Source organism: Colobus angolensis, unplaced genomic scaffold, assembly GCF_000951035.1.
Source record: "Colobus angolensis palliatus isolate OR3802 unplaced genomic scaffold, Cang.pa_1.0 Scaffold417, whole genome shotgun sequence".
NCBI lineage: Eukaryota > Metazoa > Chordata > Mammalia > Primates > Cercopithecidae > Colobus > Colobus angolensis.
This window is the reverse complement of record NW_012117566.1, coordinates 430,959-450,083: the sequence shown is the minus strand read 5'-3', so window position 1 is coordinate 450,083 and position 19,125 is coordinate 430,959. Positions and strand designations below refer to the sequence as shown.

General features: G+C 40.7%; 1 protein-coding gene and 1 pseudogene across 1 annotated transcript in view; one reads left to right on the top strand and one right to left on the bottom strand.

The window, feature by feature from the left end:
* ZNF100 (zinc finger protein 100) overlaps positions 1-19,125 on the top strand; it is a 49,919-nt gene that overhangs the window by 3,556 nt on the left and 27,238 nt on the right. The gene's annotated exons all lie outside the window — the stretch shown is intronic.
* Positions 13,629-14,703, bottom strand: LOC105522049 (annotated as a pseudogene).

Below are 19,125 nucleotides of genomic sequence, written 5' to 3'. Positions count from 1 at the left end.
GAGTAGCTGGGATTACAGGCATGCCTCTACACTTAGCTAATTTAAAAAGAACTTCCTCTATTCTAATGTCAAATTTCTAATGTTATCAGAAACTTGCATTTAAGAACCTCTGTCAGTGTCTTATAGTTGACTACAAATCATCTTTTGAAGAGGATCGACACAAGATGATTGTCTGGATGGCAAAGTCTTAGGGCAGTTACAGGAAAAAAAGAACATGATTGACAAGGAAATTTGGTTAGCTCTGTGGCATACAATGATTTTAGGTAACAATTGTAATAATAATAATAATTATTATTTTTTGAGATTGAGTCTTGCTCTGTCTCCTAGGCTGGAGTATGGTGGCGCAATCTTGGCTCACTGCAATCTCCGCCTCCCGGGTTCAAGCGATTCTCCCGCCTCAGCCTCACAACTAGCTAAGATTATAGGCACCTGCTATCATGCCCAGCTAAGTTTTGTATTTTTAATAGAGACGGGTTTCACCATGTTGGACAGGCTGGTCTTGAACTCCTGACCTCAGGTGACCCGCTCGCCTCAGCCTCCCAAAGTGTAATTATTAATAACATACACTTAGTCATATTAGAATTATAGCGATTTCCCCTTTTTTTTTCCTTTTTGAGACGGAGTCTCACTCGTTTGCTCAGGCTGGAGTGCGGTGGTGCGATCTTGGCTCACTGCAACCTCTGCCTCCTGGGTTCCAGCGATTGTCCTGCCTCAGCCTCCTGAGCAACTGAGACTACAGGTGCATGCTACTATGCCTGGTAATTTTTGTATTTTTAGTAGAGACGGGGGTTTCACCAAGTTGACCAGACTGGTCTTGAACTCTTGACCTCAAGCTATCTGCTCATCTTGGCATCCCAAAGTGCTGGGATTACAAACATCAGCCATGTTGCCCAGCCCTATAATTTTGAAACACATACTAATAGTATATTTATACAAATATAGTCCAAAAAGAGTAAAACATGATTTCACATTTGACAGCGTTTCCTGTATGATTTTTTACTAAATGATCCAAATTTTACCATTATATTTGTGTATTAGTGATGTCAAACCCAATGGATTGATCTCGGCTCACTGGACCTCTGCCACCCAGGGTCAAGTGATTTTCCTGCCTGAGCCTCCTGAGTAGCTGGGATTACAGGTGCCTGCCACTGTGCCTGGCTAATTTTTGTATTTTTAGTAGAAACGGGAGTTTCACCATCTTGGCGAGGCTGGTCTTGAACTCCTGACCTCGTGATCCACCTGCCTCGGCTTCCCAAAGTGCTGGGATTACAAATGTGAGCCACTGCGCCTGGCCTTAATGAATCTTTAGACAAATTTATCCAGTTTTAATGTTTGACCATAAGGTATTATTCTCATAAAACTTTTATAACTACACATTTTTTGTTGTTAAAGAGTTGATCATAGCTTTAAGAGAAACTTGTCATTTTTATCACAGTGTTCAATATATATGAAAACTGGATAATACCCCTGTAACTTTAGTCAGTGTGCTCACAGAATCTCTTTTACAATTAAATGTTCAAAACTTATCCACAGTTGGTTAAAACTTTCAGTTTTGTTCTAATTTAAAACAACCTTTTAATCTAGACAAATCTACGTTTCTATTTTTATAAACTTTTATCAAAAACACATTTCATTTTCTTTGCGAACCTTGCATGTAAAACTGTTTTATAGTAGTCAAAATTCCATGTTACAATGTTAATTCTTAGTAACTTTTACCTATGGTGAAAACCGTGGTAAGTGGGATTTTAGTTATGTACTAGGTGTTGAGTCTAGGACCCAGGCACAAGTGTAGATAAGGTCTGACTCTTTCCAGTGTGTTAATAGTTACAAGGTATAGCTGATTCCATGTGCCCCAGGCCCTACCTAGCTGTAAAGCTGGCAAATTGTACAGTAAGAGCTTTAGTGGCATTTTATGAAGTATTCAGAAAGTCTAATCACCTTTAAATTGTATAACATTTCTTGTATAAAATCCCTTTCATGAATACTTTCATTTCTTATGCAGACTATCTACAATATGTTTGGACTTTCTGATTTGTCATAAACATCCCTCTTTTTAAATAACCAGTCATTTTATTTTAGGAAAAGAATTTGCTATACAGGATTTTTTTTTAATATAAAACCTTTTTTCTTTATATAAAACCTTTTTTCTTTATAACCTTTGTATAGTAAGGGGACATGACTAATTCCATATGTCCCCAGGCCTTATTTAGAAGCTAATGGCTTCAAGATAGGAAAATTGAACAGTTTTTAAAAGTCAAAGAAGCAGTTTGTGACCTTCAAGTAGTTGGTAAACCTAATATCTGACCTCTATAATTTTGATCAAATGTTTATATTTTGAAGACATTTTATTTTTCCAATAATCTTTAAAACTGTTTAATTCCCAAAAGATTATTTGTCACATCTGCTAAAAGGCATTACACTTTTTACTTTTCTGACAAAATATTTGATTTAAGCTCTTATTGTTTTTAAACCAATTAATCAGAGCTCTTTTATATCACACACACAACATAGAAATATACAGACAAAAGATTCAGTAGTTGTAAGGTTTTTCCTTTGTCAGTTTCTTAATTGAATTACTAGCTTCAGGGTAGATCCCAGGACCAGGAAAACATGTAGTTCTTACAGCCTAAAAAGTAAGGCAGCTGGAAGGCAAAACAGATCCTCCAAAACTAAGGGTTCCATTTTAAAATCAGATCCATTTTTAAATGGATCCAAAAAACAATCCGTTTATTCCCATGGAAATCTTATTTTTCAGTTGGGTGTGGGGACATCCCCATACTTTTTATGTGGTCAAGGGTATGTTTCTCTGATTCAAATGTGAAGAGCTATTTCCCCATAACTGCTATTAGCCATCCTCAAAAGTATATTTCTTATCCAATTATTACATATCAAAATTCTTTCATATGTGAAATAATTTCTGATAACCCCAAAAGTACAAAAATGTCAGATAATGAATGCAAAACAGAACAGAACCTCAGATTTTGAGAGAGACTTATCCACTTGCAATTCATGGGGTTTCCTGAGGAGAAAAGGGTGTTTCCCAAACAGGGTCTGTGGTACCTCCTCTGTTTTTCCCAAGGAGTGTTAGGTCAAGCACAATAAAATGGAACATATTCAATCTGTTTGACATTTTACTGCGTAATAAAATTATGCAGTAAAAAGGACTTTTGGGGGGTGTACAGTTCTATGAATTCTAACATATCTCTAGGTTTCTGTAACCCACAGTATAATTAGGATGCTCAACAGTTCCAACACTCCCCACAACCCCCGCAGCCATCCCATCTTGCCACGCTCCTCCTACACACAGGCTGTTAGAGCTTGAATATCTGTTTTAAATTAAGACTGACTTTTAAGCATAGTGCTCTTTTAAATTTCTTATTACCAGACTTTAATCAGGTCAAACGGCCAATATCTCTGGCTTTTGAACTTTACCAAAAGCAACCTCACAGGTATTCTGAGAAAGGAGAACTTAACACGGTTCCTAGAGGGGAAGAGAATCAAAAAATGATTAAAGGTCACCGAAATATCAAACAAGAAAGTACTCATTCCCTAAGCTGGAAATTGAGCCCTGAACCTGGGCCACCATTGTGATGGTGGAGAAAGTACTGTCACATGGTTACAAGGTCAGTCTTCCAAGGACATGACTGACCAGCTTGCTGGGCCATCTTGAAACTTTGAGGTCCTAAGCCAGCATTCTCTCCTGAGGTACCCCCTCTTAATGACAGAACAATACAGAAAGACATTTATAGCACAAAGCACAACAGATTTGTTATGTCTTAAGACGAGTATCACAAATGCATTTTCCAATTACAACTTTACAGGGGAGATAAACAGTGATTTTTGCCATTCATTCAATGAGTTTGCATATATAGAGAGATGCCAGAATTCTGTTTGGTAAGAAATTTGTACCCTTCTGCCAGCATGCCAAGCTTCTGGGTTCCTTTTCCCTGAGTGGCCCTAGTGACATGGCTGGCTGCCCCACAGCACTGGGGGCCAAGCCACAACACAGAGGAAAATTATCTTTTTTCATTTTGGCCAGAGCAAAATATGTGTGACAAAACACATATTTTTTGACATTGATTACCTCTCTACTTGGCAATCAATATCAAACTGACAAGCCTCAAACTTGCCCCCAGTTGGGCCCTATTATCATTAATTCAACCTCCAATCAGGAGTTTCAACTTGTGGCCTCTGGGCAAGACGGTCACCCTGAGTAATGGAAAAGATAATAAAGGGAAAGGAGAGAAAAAAGCATTGCCTGTGGCGGAGTAGGGAAGGCAAAGAGTTCAGGGAGGCTGGAGAAAGACCCACCAACTGCAGCGACAGTGAAAAGCTCAGGTGGCTGCTTGTCGGTAGGAAAAGGATCTTTCCAGCAGTCCCGTCAGCTCTCAAGTTGTCCCTTTTGGAGAGGAAAAAGCTCCCCATGTTCCGTGGTCCTGTAGATGCCTAATTCTGTCACCCATATCTACCAGCAAAGAGTGCAAGACAGCTTAATCAAGAAAGAATAGCAATTAACATCCCATAGTACCAAACCAGTTCTTAGCTGAGAGGGACTTTACTGAGAGGGGTGTCTAACCTTCTAAATCTTAGCAAGGACTATAACCTTCCTAAGTTGGGCCTCGAATCCAAGTTCAGTCAAGCATCCTTGCCTTTTATTAAGAGGAGCCTTTAACCCACTCTGCTTTAGGAGAGACTGTAATTCCCCTAAGTCGGGCCCCTAACCCAATCCCATGCTTTACTCAGGTATATGCACCCTACTCACTCGGAGTCAGCCGTTAGTGCACACAGATGGTTTTCCTTTGGGTCAGAGGTCTCTTCAATATAGTCCCTTGTGGTTGCCAGAAAAATGTTACCGGAAAGAAGTCCTGACCCATACCCCAAGAGACGGTTCTTGGATCTTACTCAAGAAAGAATTCAGGGCGAGTCTATAGAGTAAAGTGAAAGCAAATTTATTTATTTATTTATTTTTTGAGATGGAGTTTCGCTCTTGTTGCCCAGGCCGGAGTGCAATGGTGCGATCTCGGCTCACCGCAACCTCTGCCTCCTGAGTTCAAGTGATTATCCTGCCTCAGCCTCCCGAGTAGCTGGGATTACAGGCATGGGCCACCACACCCAGCTAATTTTGTATTTTTAGTAGAGACCGGGTTTCTCCATGTTGGTCAGGCTGGTCTCAAACTCCCAACCTCAGGTGATCCACCCGTCTCAGCCTCCCAAAGTGCTGGGATTACAGGCGTGAGCCACTGCACCCAGCCTGTAAATTTATTAAGAAAGTGAAGAAATAAGAGAATGGCTTTCTCCATAGGCTGGTTGCCCATTTTTATAGTTACTTCTTAGATTTATGGTAAACAAGGGGTGGAATATTTATGCCTCTCCTGTTTAGACCATTATGATGTAACTTCCTGGTGTTGCCGTGGCATTTGTAAACTGTCGTGGCACTGGTGGGAGTGTAGCAGTGAGGATGACCAGAGGACACTCTCATCAACATCTTGGTTTTGGTGACTTTTACTTCTTTACTGCAAGCTGTTTTATCATCTAGCTGTTTATGACCTGTATCTTGTGCTGACCTCCTATCTCATCTTGTGACTTAGAATGCCTAACCATCTGGGAATGCAGCCTGGTGGGTTGCAGCCATATTTTACTCAGCCCCTATTCAAAATCGAGTTGCTTTAGTTCAATATATCATTGACAGAGTCTGTGTCTGGCTATGTGATAAAAAAGAAAAGAGAACACCATGTAATTCATAGTGGAAGAGTGTTTCCATAAGCTGTTCCTGGAGAACACAAAGGATGAAAAATTTTATTAGTCACAGCTATTTACCAGGGTTATCGATATGTTTCATCTTTCCCCACCTCTTCTTTTTGTTCCATACATTTCTTCTATTTGATTTTTCCTGAGTTGTATCTTTTAGAATCGGTAAACATAACTCTAGTGTTTTGCTGAGTTCTGTGAGTAGTTCCATCAAATTATTAAACTTGAGGAAGGTCACAGGAGTCCTCAGTTTTTAAACAGTAGCTCAGAAGCATAGATGGGCCTATGGGGTTTGTGACTGGCAACTGCAATGAGGGCAATGTTATGAGACTAAGCCCTGAATCAGGGTCTTTGCTGACTCTGCATGGTGTCAGAATTCAAATGTTAGACATTGAATTGGTGCTAGAGAATTGCTTGGTGTTCAGCAAACTCTACAGATTTGGTGCTAGTAGAAAGATATCACGGAGACCTGGCCTGGAATGGAACTCTTGGTGTCTTGCAATGGGAGGCTCTGTTCTCTGTGTAAAGGAAGACAGAGCCTTTCATTGTTGTGTGATTCCAGGTCTCCTCCTAGGGTAAGAGAGGATGAAAACTTAGAGGAAAGGAACTCTGATGATAGACTCCCTTTTCCCACAGCTGTCACCACAGGATTCTGACCCACTCACAGACATACCCACTAGACATTGACATGTCCACACACCTCTCAGGACTAGTCATCACCCTTGGGAATTTCACCACAGCATTGTGGATCCTAGTACTTCTTGCCCAAAACCCACAAAAGTGTCTACAAGTCTCCTGGCATATCCCAACCCCCAGACAGTGAATCTGCAGCAGCAACCTGTTTTCTCCACCAGCCTAGGGTCCTGGACCACCTGTTCTTAATCTCATTTGCCTGCATGGACCCAGAAGTAAATCAGAGTACAGCCCTACCTGGGCCACTATCTGCAGAACAAACAATCCAGTTACATTGCATTCTTCCCCACCCATTCTTTTTCTACATGTGTACGTGTGCAGGGTTGTTTATGGGTAAAATTGTGTCATGGGGGTTTGGTGTAGATGATTTGGTCACTGAGGTACTAAGCATAGCAGCAAAGAGGTATTTTTTTCTGATCCTCTTTGTCCTTTCATCCTCCATTCTCAACTAGGCCCCTGTGACCGTTCCTCCTTTGTGTCCATGTGTTCTTATTATTTAGCTCTTACTTACAAATGATAACATGGATTTGGTTTTGTGTTTCTGCATTAGTTTTCTAAGGCTAATGGTCTCCAGCACCATCCCTGTTGCTGCAGAGATCTTAATCTTGGTGGTGTTTTATGGCCACATAATCTTCCATGATGTTTATATACCATATTTTGTTTTTATTCTTTATTGTTTTTGAAGACAGTGTCTCACTGTGTCACACAGGCTGAAGTGCAGTGGTGCAGTCGTGGCTCACTTCAGCCTCAACCTCCAAGGCTCAAGGGGTCTTCCTACCTCAGCCCATTAAGTAACTGGGACTACAGGCACACACTACCACGTCTGACTAATTTTTTTCATATTTTGTAGAGATGAGGTTTTGCCATGCTGCCCAGGCTCGTCTTGAACTCTTGAGCTAAGGTAATCCACCTGCCTCAGCCTCCCAAAGTGCTGGGATTACAAGAATGAGCTCTGTTGTCTGACCATACCATATTTTTTTCAATCTAGGCTACCACTGATAGACATTTAGGTTTATTCCATGTCTTTGTTATTGTGAACAGTGCTGAAATGAACATGCATGTGCATGTGACTTTATGGTAGAATAATTTATATTTCTTTGAATATATACCCAATTAAGAGATTGCTGGGTCCAATGGTAATTCTGTTTTTAGTTCTGTGAGGAATTGCAACACTGCTTTTCACAATGATTGAACTAATTTACACTCCCACCAACAGTGTATAAGCATTCCCTTTTGTCTTCAACCTTGCCAGTATCTGTTAATGACTATTTTTTTCTTTTGAGACAGTCTCACTCTGTGACCCAGGCTGGAGTTCAGTGGCATGATCTTGACTCACTGCAGCCTCTGCCTCATGGGTTCAAGCAATTCTCATGCCTCAGCCTCTTGAGCAGCTGGAACTACAGACATGCACCACCACGCCCTGCTAATTCTTGTATTCTCGGTAGAGATGAAGTTTTCCTGTATTGGCCAGGCTGGCCTGGAACTCCTGACCTCAAGTGGTCCACCTGCCTTGGACTCCCAAAGTGCTAGAATTACAGGCATGTGCCACCACACCCAGCTAATTTTTGTATTTTTAGTAGAGGCAGGGTTTCACCACGTTGGCCAGGCTGGTATCGATCTTCTTACCTTAAGTGATCCACCCGCCTCAGCCTCCCAAAATGCTGGGATTACAGATATGAGCCACCGCTCCCAGCTTATTCCAGCACCATTTATTAAATAGGGAATTCTTCCCACGTTCCTCTTGTCAGCTTTGTCAAAGATCAGATAGTTGGAGGTGTGTGGCATTATTTCTGGGCTCTCTATTCTGTTGCATTTTTGTATGCATCTCTTTTTGTATCAGTATTATGCTGCTTTGATTACTGTAGCCCTTTAGTGTAGTTTGAAGAGGGGTAATGTAATGCTTCCAGCTTTCTTCTTTTTGCTTAAAATTGCCTTGGCTATTCGGGCTCATTTTAGTTCCATATAAGTTAATTTTTAGTTCTGTTAATAATGTTTTTGGTAATTTGTTAGGAATAGCATTAAGTCAGTAAATTTCTTTGGGTAGTTTTGACATTTTAATGATATTAATCTTTTCTATCCATGAGCCTAAAATGGTTTTTCATTAGTTTGTGTCATCTCTCCCTTCTTTTTTTTTTTTTTTTTTATTTTTATTTTTTGAGACGGAGTCTCGCTCTGCCGCCCAGGCTGGAGTGCAGTGGCCGGATCTCAGCTCACTGCAAGCTCCGCCTCATAGGTTTACGCCATTCTCCTGCCTCAGCCTCCCGAGTAGCTGGGACTACAGGCGCCCGCCAAATCGCCCGGCTAGTTTTTTTTTTTTTTTTTTTTTTAGTAGAGACGGGGTTTCACCGTGTTAGCCAGGATGGTCTCGATCTCCTGACCTCGTGATCCGCCCGTCTTGGCCTCCCAAAGTGCTGGGATTACAGGCTTGAGCCACCGCGCCCGGCCATCTCTCCCTTCTTTAAGCAGTGTTTGGTCATCTTGTCATAGAGATCTTTCACATTCCTAGTTAGCTGTATTCCTAGATGTTTATGTGTGTGTATGTGGCAATTGTGAATGGCATTATGTTTTTGATTTGACTTTTGGCTTGGATGTTGATGTACAGCGATGCTACTGATTTAGTATCCTGAAACTTTGCTGAAGTTGCTTATCAGTTTAGAGAGGTTTTCTGCTGAGACTGTACCAATTCTATGTCGAATAGGAGTTTTGAGGGAAGGCATCCTTGTCTTGTGCCAGTTTTCAAGGAGGAATGCTTCCCACTTGTGTCCATTTAGTATGTTGGCTGTAAGTTTGTCAAAGATGACTCATTATTTTGAAGTATGTGCCTGCAGTGCCTAGTTTGTTGAGGGTTTGAACATGAAGGATAGTAAATTATATTGAAGGCTTTTTTAGCATCTATTGAAATAATCCTGTGGTTTTTGTCTTTAGTTTTGGTTTATGTGATGAGTAACATTATTTTTACTGTTTTAAAAAATTTCTTCTGAAAAAGCAGGGGGATACACGTGCAGAACATGCAGGTTTGTTACATAGGTATGTGTGCCATGGTGATTTGGTGCGCCTATTCACCCATCCTCTAAATTCTGTCTCCTCACCATTCACCCCTCAACAGCTCCTGGTGTGTATAGTTTCACTCTCTGTGTCCATGTGTTCTCATTTTTCAGCTCCCACTTATGAATGAGAGCATGCAATGTTTGGTTTTCTGTTCCTGTGTTAGTTTGCTGAGGATGCTGGCTTTTAGCTTCATTCATGTTCCTGCAGAGGACATGATCTCATTCCTTTTGATGGCTGCATAGTATTCCATGGCATATATGTACCACATTTTCTTTATCCACTCTATCATTGATGGGCATTTGGGTTGGTTCCATGTCTTTGTTATTGTAACTAGTGCTGCAGTAAACATGCGCGTGCATGTGTCTTTATAGTAGAATGGTTTATATTCCTTTGGGTATATACTCAGTAATGGGATTGCTGGATCAAATGGTATTTCTGGTCTAGATCCTTGAGGAATGACCATACTGTCTTCCACAATGGTTAATTTGCCTTCCCACCAACAGTGTAAATGTGTTCTATTTCTCCACAGCCTCACCAGCATCTGCTTCTCGACTTTTTATTGTTTACCATTCTGACTGGTGTGAGATGTATCTCACTGTGGTTTTGATTTGCATTTCCCTGATGATCAGTGATGTTGAGATTTCTTTTTCTTTCTTTCTTTCCTTCTTTCCTTCTTTCTTTCCTTCTTTCCTTCTTTCTTTCCTTCCTTCCTTCCTTTCTTTCTTTGAGATGGAGTTTCGCTCTTTTGCCCAGGCTGGAGTGCAATAGCGTGATCTTGGCTCACTGCAACCTCTGTCTCCTGGGTTCAAGTGAATCTCCTGCCTCAGCCTCCCAAGTAGCTGGGATTACAGGCATCTGCCACCACGCCTGGCTAATTTTGTATTTTTAGTAGAGACAGGTTTCTCCATGTTGGCCAAGCTGGTCTCGAACTCCTAACCTCAGGTGATCCAGCCGCCTCGGCTTCCCAAAGTGCTGAGATTACAGGCATTAGCCACCATGCCCAGCTGAGTGTTTTTTCATATATTTGTTGGCCACGTAAACATCTTCTTTTGAGAAGTGTCTTTTCATGTTTTGCCCACTTTGTGATGGAGTTATTTTTTCTTTTAAATTTGTATAAGTTTTTTTCTGGATATTAGACTTTGTCAGATGGGTAGATTGCAAAAATTTTCTCCTGTTCGGTTGTCTGTTCACTCTGATGATAGTTTCTTTTGCTGTGCAGAAGCTCTTTAGTTTAATTAGATCCCATTTGTCAAATTTTGGCTTTTGTTGCAATTGCTTTTGGTGTTTTTGTCATGAAGTCTTTCCCATGCTTTTGTCCTGAATGGTATTGCCTAGGTTTTCATTTAGGGTTTTTATGGTTAAACATTTAAGTGTTTAACCCATCTTCAGTTAATTTTTGTATAATTTTATAAGGAAGGGGTCCAGTTTCAGTTTTCTGCATATGGCTAGCCAGTTTCCCCAGCACCATTTACTTAGTAGAAGATCCTTTCCCCATTGCTTTTGTCAGGTTTGTCGAAGGTCAGATGGTTGTAAATGTGTGGTGTTAATTTCTGAGGTCTCTGTTCTGTTCCACTGGTTTTTAACATGAAGGGATGCTGAATTTTATCAAAGGCTTTTTTTCTATTGAGATAATTATGTTTTTTTTTTAAATTAAAAGAGTTTATTAGCTTTTAATGTAAGCATGAGAAATAAAAACCACATAAATTGTAACATTCTTTTTAAAATAAAATGGCTATTAATACTTGAATCTCCAAGCTCTGAACTCCATCAACAATGTTTTGTTTTTCGTTTTTTTTTTTTTGAGGTGGTAGATTGTAATATTTTTATATCATTATTTAACATGTATTTATCTGTCCTTTAAAAATGATGGAAATTGTATCACAATATGATGTGAAGCATTGCTATAGTGGAGGAAGTATTCCTGGCCCAGAAATGCTTTGTTTATGAGCAAGGTTCCTAGGATTAGATTTGAGAAAGTAGGAGAAATAGATTTCACATAGTTGAGAACACTGATCTCCTTTTAGTTTTTCAAATTTAGATGACATTATCAGTCTCCTAAAATTATTTTTTCCTTTCCTTTTAAAGTCTGAAATAAGTGTTCCTAAGGGTTATGTGAGTTATTTCTTAAATGGCAGGATTTAATGGGACACCTACAGCTTGGTAGCATGTAGGATGACAAAACAGCTGTTCATATCACCTTCTATCATTAGGGTCCAATTGTTTTTATTACATATTAATTAACACTGCTCTTCAAAATCTTCCTTTACATTAAAGAAACTTCAGTGATCAATGCATATAGAGCACAGCTCTGCAAGTAACCCCTTTTAAAAAGAGAAGGACATTTTATGGAGATACAAGATATTCCAAATGTTTAACGTAATTGTAAGCTTTGATACTTGTAGAAGTATAAATGCTACAAACCTTCACAAAACCTTGCCTGAATGTTTTTCTTTTCCTTCTTTTGAAACGGGATCTGGATGTCACCCAGGCTGGAGTGCAGTGGCATGACCTTGGTCCACTGCAGCCTTGACCCCCGAGGCCCAAGTGATCCTCCCACCTCAGTCTCCAGAGTAGCTTGGACTACAGACAGATGCCACCATATCCAGCTAATTATTTTTATTTATTATTATTATTATTTTACAGACAAGATTTCACTGTGTTGAGTAGACTGTTCTCGAACTGCTGCGTTCAAGTAATCCTCCCACCTCAGCCTCCCAAAGTACTGAGATAATAGGCATGAATCACTATGCCCAGCACATTTCTTTTGCATTTAATTTTGCATTTTTCTAAGAGATGGGGTCCTGATATGTTGTCCAGGTTGAAGTGCAGTAGCTATTTCTATAGGCACCATCACAGTACACTGCACCCTCCAATACCTGACCCCAAGCAGTCCTCCAGCCCCAGCCCCCAAGTAGCTGGAACCTCAGGCATGCACCACCACACCCAGCTTCATTTTGAGAATTTTGAATATAAAGCTTTTAATTTTTTGCTTCAGTCAATGTCTGCTATCTTCAAGAGTGACTGAAACAAAAAATCAAATGCCTAACATTCAGGAGAGAAATGCCGGGTGCACCTGCAGTCTCGGTCACTCGTGTGGCCAAAGCTAGAGGATGGCCCGAAGCCAGGAAATTCTAGGCTGCAGTGCACCATGACTGCACCCATGAATAGCCACCGCATTCCAGCCTGGGCAACACAGCAAGACCCCCATCTCGTAAAGAAAAAAAACAAAACAAAACTCTCAAACGATGTTTTTCAAAGGTTTATAGCATTTATACTCATGCTGCAGTGCCTTGGAGGGCCCAAACTATATTAAAGTTTAAAACTGCTATACTTTTTTTTCACTGTCACTGAACCACCATGTTGGTTGGCATTATGAATTATCTTTTAATACGTTTATTTAACAAGATAAAAATTATCAGAAAACGAGAAGCACCATTTATAGTTCACAAGAAATGCAACATGGACCCCAATAGAAGTAGATATGAATAACCGATACTCCCTCTGTTTAATGACCCCAAACATGCTAAGATGCTAAAGTAATGCTTGCAAAGAATATGAATGACAAATGTTATCCATCAGCTTTTTGGTTTAAAATGATTGCCAATGACTAGCAGCTTCAGTGGTAACAGTAGAGAGGAAGAACCCTTGAATCCCTAATGATGCTGCAGTCTGCTCTTAAGTGGCTTTAGTTAGAGTCCCTTGTTTTAATGGTAACACTGCATTGATCCTAAAGGGATATGCAGCAAAATGCGCAGGGGGAGAAAAACTGGAAGAAACATAAAAGTTATATGGTTAAGTGTCTTTAAAGTCTAAAAATTTAAACTATTGTTTAAAAAAACCTTACATAGGTCACAGCTGTCGGCCCACACCGTAAGCAAATATCTGTGTGTGGGATGGGAGCCTTCATTTTGGAGTGGTTTTTTTAAACATTAAAAAGGACAGAAGAGTGTTTTGTTGCATTGACAAGGTCCCATTCTTTTCTATGGAGTATGATCTTTGTTGTCCATGAGTCTCTTGAATTTAAGCTCTTTTCTTTTGATGAAAACACTACTTTTGCTGGTTTTTGAGCAGGAAAGGTGATATTTCTCCAATGTTTGTAGATGAAGGTCGCATGACATTATAACCCCTCATTTCTCCCTTTAAGAGAGGATGGCTTTAGAGTGCTGAATACCAATGAAGTTATCAGCGCTGGAAGACCTTCGTGTAGCTGCTCCACACCAGTCTTTGTCTTCATATAATCTAGAAATAGCCTCTAGGTTCCATGCTCTTTCTTTGCCAAGAGGAGAAAATAGAAAATTCAGGTTGTTGTCATCTGCTTAGGAGAGAAGGTCAAAGTAGTGTTTGGCACAAACCTGGCAGGAACATTAATATTAAACTGAAGAAGCTCCGAAAAATGCCTTTCCATTTCATTCATGTCCTCAACTGTAATGTCCTTGAGGATCTGGCCATATTCCATACAGCCTGATCATCCGAAACCTTGGAGGCAAGAAGAACGGCTCCCAGAACAATCGTTTTCCAGTTAGTGGGACAAATGTTGATTTCAGCATAAGTTAAAAACTTTTCTAGGTAAACCAAAGTTACTGCTGTACATTCAGCTGTTAGCTGCGCAGCACTAAAAAGAATAGGAACAAATCTGTAAATAAACTTGTGCTCAGGATCATGCTTAAAGTATTCCTGTGGAACTTTTTCTCGTGTGAGTGGATGTGATCTCTCATCAGAAATATCCAGGGATCTGTTTGCATCTCTGTTCTTTACGTGGTAATATATTTCTGAGGTCACACATTTTACTGTGGTTCTAAGATTAGGTTGGCTGACTGTTCTGTCATCTAGAAATATTGTTGAACATGAGCTGTACTTTTTAGTAAGCTGTCCTGGAGATACATGATTTAAGTGGTTGCTTTTCCTCTTTTCTCGCACATCGGTTTGATATTTGCTCAGGAAAATTGTGCTTGCCCTCGGATGGTCAGAAGGGTTTGACTCCAAAGCTAAATCTTCGGGCATCTCGCGGTCGCTGACGTGCTGCAGGTGGTGGCCCTCGCCCGCTCCCGTAATCCAACTTGGCAGGCTCCACAGCAGCCGGAGCTACCGCCACCGCATCCCCACCCCGGATGCCCCCTAGTAGATGTCGGATGCGCAGTACACCTCAGACCCCTCGCACCTGCCCAGCTTGAGTCTGGTATTGGGGGACACGCAGTAGGTCAGCGTGTTTCCCATGGGGCGCCTTCGCTCCTCTCTGCTGCCTCTGGCGCCTTCTCTAGCACCCTGCTCCACGGCCCTAGGCAGCACCCCCTCCCCCAACAATGGCTCGGTCAGGGCTGCACCGCGCAAGCAGATGCCTCCTTGCCCTCAGTTCGCCCGCCCACCCCGCGACCCGCCTCGGGCAGGTCTTGGGCCTCCTCGCACCCTGGCAGGCCTTGGGCCTCCTCGCACCCTCGCGCCGCTGCGGCGGCCTCCCCAAGCTGACTCCTCTCCAGATAATTATGTGTTTTTGTCTTTTGTTCTCTTTATGTGATGGATTACATTTATTGATTTGCATATGTTGAACCAGCCTTGCATCCCAGGGATGAAGCCGACTTGATAGTGGTAGATAAGTTTTTTGATGTGCTGCTGGATTCGGCTCTCCAGTATTTTTTTGAAGTTTTTCACATCAGTGCTCCTCAGGGATATTGGCCTAAAGTTTTTTTTGTTGTTGTTGTGTCTCTTAACGGTTTTGGTATCACAATGATGCTGTTTTTATATAATGAGTTGAAAAATAAGTCCCTTTTTCTCAATATTTTGAAATAATATTAGAAGTGTTACCAGCTCTTCTTTGTACATTTGGTAGAATTCATCTGCAAATTTGTCTGGTTCTTTTTTATTTGTGGTTGGCTGGCCATTTAAAACCAATTCAATTTTGGCACTTGTTATTGGTCTGTTGAGGGATTCAGTTTCTTATTTGTTCAGTCTTTGAAAGATGTATTTTCGCTCCAAGGTTATAGTCCTCAAGCTTGGCCCAGATGAACTCTCTACTTATATTCATGTTGCCTCAGTTTTTTCTTTTAGTTAGACATATTATTTAGAATGTGTCAGAGCAGCCTCTATAGGGGAACTCTCTGTTGATTGTACTGTTTGCTGTAACACCCAAGGATGCAGAGCCAGGTTGATCCCACCTAGAATCTGCACATAAGGTCTGGCCTCTGCCTGGGATTTACAAGACAGGGCCAGAAGACTTTGAATTGAGAATGTATTGAAAACCAACAGAAGGCATTGTCTGTATTGTGAGATGTCAGCGTAGAAATCTTAAAGCCCCCATTTGAGAGTGTGGCTCTTTAAGCTTTTCAGATCTTGTTCAGTGACTGCTACAGTTATGTGAGAGACTCCAGGTGTAAATAGAATCTGATGACAGAATCTGTAAGTGTAAACAAGCATCTTAGTGAGAGATCAAGGCCATAAAGTATCCAGAGCCATGACCACAACTATAGCTACCTGTAAAATATGACACTAGAGTTGAGTATTGTTGTTCTTCTTACCCAAAAGCTAGCAAATCAGCTGGAGCTCCACCAAGGCAGTTCCATTTTCTATTTAGAATCAGCATGAATTTCTCTCAGCCTGGCTTATCATTGGGCCATCAGCCCAGGGTCACTAAGAACCTTCTCACAATCACCTAGATGTCTTTGAGACATTTGAGGATGTCCAGGGCAGAATTGTGTCAGGCTGACAAGAGTGGTTAATTCTGCTTGTGTCTCAGTGTAAGAGAAATGGATCATTCTGTGTTTTTTTTCTCCCCTCATATAAGAGATAACTTTGGTTTTTACCCAGTTGAGAGTTTCTCTAGTTTCCTGTTACTTTGGTGAAAGACAAAGAGGAGGTCTGGTGACTCAAAAGATAAACTAATTGCTTCCATTTCATAAGGTCATTCAAAAAATAGATGAAGCAGTCATGGTCCCTACCATCCAGAAACTTTTGGTCTAGACTAGCAACTGGACACATGGTTGAATTAAACAACATATGGTTGGTACGGTGAATGGATGTGTGCAGAGCAAAATAAAACTTTGGCCTCTTCAGACGGGCACGGTGGCTCATGCCTGTAATCCCAGCACTTCAGGAGGCTGAGGCGGGTGGATCACCTGAGATCGGGAGTTCGAGATCAGCCTGAACAACATGGAGAAACCCCATCTCCGCTAAAAATACAAAAAAAAATAGCTAGGCGTGGAGGTGCATGCTTGCAATTCCAGCTACTGAGGAGGAGAATCGCTTGAACCCAGGAGGCAGAGGTTGCGGTTAGCCAAGATCATGCTATTGCATTCCAGCCTAGGCAACAAGAATGAAACTCCGTCTCAAAAAAAAAAAAAACTTGGGCCACTTCTTTTCACATTATTGTGTCTTCTGAGGTCATCACCTGAAGGGATATTTATGGACTGAAGAGTTATTGTTATTTGTGTATCTTTTACTTTGTTGAGAATACATATTTATCTTCTAATAAAATTATTCCAGAAAACTTTTAAAAAGTCATTTAAATTGCTTGATAGTATAGTTATAAAATTGACAGAGCAGTGGCAAAAATAGATTAAAGTTACATAAACGCTGAGATTTAAGTTTTTCTTAGGTAAGCTTAGGAAAAACAGAACTGGAAATACCCCAGTGGCGTAGAGAACAGAATTCTACATAGGGTCCTTTCCCTGCCCCATTTCTGTTCAGATTCACCCTTTTTGAAGGCCTTCTTTAGGTCTGGCCCACTCTGGAGTCTTGCCTTTCAGAACTGTTGTATAAAGGTCAGAGTTTTGGCCGGTAAATCCTTCTGCCTTTCTAGAGCTGGTGCTTACAATTTCCTGCAACCCAAAAGCAGATAAATAAGAAAAATAAACTATACATTTTAAGATCTTATTTCTTAAAATTTTGTATTAAAACCAGTGCTTACAGAAACATTCCATTTAGCAACGTGTTTTCTATTCCTGCAGTTCTAGTAGTTGCTCCACAAATCACAGACAAGTAAATATAAATAGAAAAACATTTCTTAAACTCTTTGTATGCCCGCTCCTCTGTCTATATTTAGCTTTATTCTGTACATTTTTTAAAAAATCAATGACAGAGAAAAAAGAGGAAGAAGTAATAATGCTGGGCCCTTTACCTAAATTCTGAGACTTATTGAACACTAGTATCAACTTCCAATGTGTTAGGCCCAGCACAGTGCTCTGTATTATACTCTTGAGCACATAGTACCTGCTTAATAATTATTGCATTACTACATATGTACATGTTGTTTTCCAAATGCAGACTTATTCCAACATTGCTGCCTTCTGTTTCCTCTGTAAACTTTAAAGAGCCAGCAAATAATATAAAACTTCAAGATAGAGTGTAGTTGTCTTCATTTGTACCAGAAGTATTTGTGTTGTGACAAGAGTGCTGAGTGTAAGGGACTCTGTGCTGTGCCCACTTTCTCTAACTAATGCTAATGATGAGCCCTGGGGGAGCAACATCAGGATTGACAGGGGACTTGTTTGAAACACCCATCCATGGACCCTTTCCAAACCGGCAGAATCACATTATGTAGAGTGGGACCAACATTACCAAGTGATTTTTAAGTTCATTAAAGCTTGAGAGGCAATGCTTAGCTTAGTGGTTATCAGCCCAGGCTTCTCATTAGTATCACACGGCCAGTTGGCAGAAATCTCTTGTGCCCTCCCCACAGCTCCTGTTTATTGTGGGTGGAAGCATCCATGTTGTTTTAATGAAGAGCCTCATGTGACTCTAAGGTGAGGCCAGAATCAAGTATGAGGGCTTCAAGATACATTCATGAGAGCTTTGCACTAAAGGGTGGTTACAGGACCTGTTCTGTTTGGGTTTGGTAGGGACAGGACAGTGTGGCCCATATTTTCATTACTGTAGCAGAAATTGCTGGTGTTTGTGGCAGGGGAGGGCACCTGAGGACAGGAAAGGAGAAACATATTTTTACATCCATGGAGCAGTACATTGTTGTTGAATCTCTTCTGTTATAAAGGAAAGAAATGGGTGGACTTTTTGGTCTTGATCCTTCTGTCTGTGAGTGTGATGCTAGCAGGTAAGAAGGAGGTGCTGACGTGTTTAAGGCAGTTTTCTCAAGATGCAAGTGTTAACTTGTTTAGAGAATTTCATCTGAAAAGGATTCCAAGAGAAGGAGGAGAAAGAGGAATTTTTTTTTTTTTTTTTCAGCTACACATGTCTCAGATCAAGAGCTTTGTCCACTCTTTCTTCTGGAGTCTCATGCATTTAGTATTTGCAGACCTTTACTTCTCTACTTGTGTTTTTCCTTACTAATGAGTTTAACTACTTTTTAAAATTCTGATGATAGTCAAAGGTCTATGCAGAATATTTCTTTCCTATGTACTAGAGCCTTCTCTACATTCTCAATATCATGACTTCTTATATGCCATGCAGAATTCTTACCATGAATTTATGATCTGCACTATTAAAAATGTTCCCATTGTGGCTGTTGAACATGGAAGGATGTGGATACTCAAGATTCCTATTGGGGAAAGCTGGGGTTTACATGGAGAATATGTAATGTTGAGGTTCCATCTGTGTTCTCCATTACCTCTATGCAGAGTAGGATTAAGAAAATACTTATTGGCCGGGCGTGGTGGCTCAAGCCTGTAATCCCAGCACTTTGGGAGGCCGAGA